Here is a 2784-nt window from a genome sequence, read left to right on the forward strand (position 1 = left end):
TCTCTCTCTCTCTCATTCTCTACCTCTCTCTCCTCATCTCTATCTTCCTCATCTCTCTTTCTCTTCTCTCTCTCTCTATGTACCTCTCTCTCTCTCTTTCTTTCTCTCTCTCTCTCTCTCTCTCTCTAGGTCTGTGGATAACTCTCCATACTACCATGCCAGACCCCCCACCTTCCCATCCAATCCGAAGACGACACCCATCGCCCCACACCCACACACACCCACAGAGAAGGGAAGAACATTCCATCCTCTCTTCCCTCCATCCCTCCATCACTCCTTCAAACACACTTCTAAACTCCTGTGAACTACTACCCCTCTCCCAGTCCCTTCCTGGATCATTCTCCTCGCATCTCATTCGGTTGTCCATCCCTCGCCTTCCCTCCAATCTCATTCGCTGTGCCTGCCCCACCCCCGGCACATCCCCGGCTTTCCCGGCTCTCCATTGGCTGACATTGGTCACATGCTGCTGCCTGCTGCCGTCTCTGATTGGTGCAGGGGAGACGTGGGACGTGGTCGCAGTGTGTCCATTCCACTGCGTCTGTCGGAACCTTTCGGACTCTCTGAGCACGCTCTGTGCAGATAAAGGCCTCCTATTCGTTCCCCCGAATGTCGATCGACGAACCGTAGAGCTCCGATTGGCTGATAACTACATCACGGAAGTGGGCGGGGCTGACTTCGCCAATATGACCGGATTGGTCGATCTGACTCTATCCCGGAACACTATCCACTCCATCCGACCAATGACGTTCTCCGATCTGGAGAGCTTGCGGAGTTTGCATTTGGACGGTAACCGCTTGACGACGCTGGGACCGAGGGACCTGTTGGGATTGGTCAATATTCAGCACCTCATCGTCAACGGTAACCAGCTGACCAGGGTATCGGCAGAAGCGTTCAATGATTTGCTGTTTACGTTGGAGGACTTGGACCTGTCTTACAACAACCTTAGATGGTGAGGAGACTTACAGTACCAGTCAAAAGTTTGGACACAACTACTCCGGGTTTTCCATTATTTTTACTATTTTCTACATTCTAGAATAATAGTGAAGACATCAAAACTATGAAATAACACATATGGAATGATTTAGTAACCAAAAAAAGTGTTAAACAAAATTAAAAAATATATATTTTACATTTAAGATTCTTCAAAGTAGCCACCTTTTGTCATGATGACAGCTTTGCACACTCTTGGCATTCTCTCAACCAGCTTCATGAGGTAGTCAACTGGAATGTATTTCAATTATTAACAAGTGTGCCTTGTTAAAAGTGAATTTGTGGAATTTCTTTCCTTCTTAATGCGTTTGAGCCAATCAGTTGTGTTGTGACAAGGTAGGGGTGGAATACAGAAGATAGCCCTATTTGGTAAAAGACCAAGTCCATATTATGGCAAGAACAGCTCAAATAAGCAAAGAGAAACGACAGTTCATCATTACTTTAAGACATGAAGGTCAGGCAATCTGGAACATTTCAAGAACTTTGAACGTTTCTATCAAGGGCAGTCGCAAAAACCATCAAGCGCTATGATGGAACTGGCTCTCATGAGGACCACCACAGGAATGGAAGACCCAGAGTTACCTCTGCTGCAGAGGATACGTTCATTTGACATCCGGCGCCGGAAAGAGATGGCCGCCTCGCTTCGCGTTCCTTGGAAAATATGCAGTATTTTGCTTTTTTATGTGTTATTTCTTACATCGGTACCCCAGGTAATCTTAGGTTTCATTACATACAGTCGGGAGGAACTACTGAATATACGATTAACGTCAACTCATCATCGTTCCTACCAGGAATATGACTTTCCCGAAACGGATCCAGTGTTTTGCCTTCCCTTTCCACCAATACAATGGATTCTGATCCCAGCCGGCGACCCTGTGCGCGACGCCCGTAAAAGGGGCAAAAGGCGTACGGGCCGGATTCTCAGGGTCAGGCTTATCAGGAGACGGGCACATCTAGACACCCAATACAAAAAGCCAATAAGAATACTGCGCATATATACTACTCTTGCCCAAAAACCTGAATCCCCAGTCTCGATGGACGCAGGATCCATCTTCTTATGAGTATCCGGCGTCCGACGGAGGACGATGTCAGATTAGGTTACAATATCCGATGCAATCCTCAGTAGCAGCTATCATAGGATTGTGCAACGTGCTCTCTTCACGGTGAAACAATGGACCTCTGTAACGTCACTACCAAGATTCCGCTGTTAACCGGAGGGGGTTCTTGAATTGTAGGACAGCAAAGTTCCATGCGATTTAGCGCTCTATGATGGATTTTTGCGGAGCATTGCCCTTAGATAGAAGACCCTTCAAAGATTAAAACTCTTTCTGAAATGTGTCTCAGAAGAGATTGACGGGCTGGACTTCACTGTTCTAAGGGGATGCAGCTTATATTATGAACTGTATCGATTTATTCTCTACTGACCTTTATGTTGAGTCTTGTGTCTCAGGCCATAATAGGGACTTGCGCTAAATAACTATACCCACAGAAAACTCTAAAGGGTCGCATTATCTGCTTCAACTATTGATCCCTAAACCAACTCCTCACAAATCCATACAATCGTTGTCCACAACACAACCCCCATTGGCTCAAACGATTATATTTACAAAGGAAAAGTACTCATTATTTCACAAAATCTTACATCACTAGTCTTAACAAGGCCGACATCAATTTGATTTAATATACCCACCCGAAGCAAATACAACCATTCCACGGTGACGTGGCCACTAACGCCTCCTGAACAGTGAAAAGCTTTTATTGACTGAGAGAATGCCAAGAGTGTGCCAAAGCTGT

At 45.9% G+C, this 2784-nt stretch overlaps 1 pseudogene; it reads left to right on the forward strand.

Annotated features, from left to right (window-relative positions):
- The first annotated feature begins 141 nt into the window (after positions 1-141).
- Positions 142-2784, forward strand: part of LOC112076450 (leucine-rich repeat and fibronectin type-III domain-containing protein 4-like) — a 35449-nt pseudogene continuing 32806 nt past the window's right edge.

Source organism: Salvelinus sp. IW2-2015, unplaced genomic scaffold, assembly GCF_002910315.2.
Source record: "Salvelinus sp. IW2-2015 unplaced genomic scaffold, ASM291031v2 Un_scaffold3761, whole genome shotgun sequence".
NCBI classification, from domain to species: domain Eukaryota; kingdom Metazoa; phylum Chordata; class Actinopteri; order Salmoniformes; family Salmonidae; genus Salvelinus; species Salvelinus sp. IW2-2015.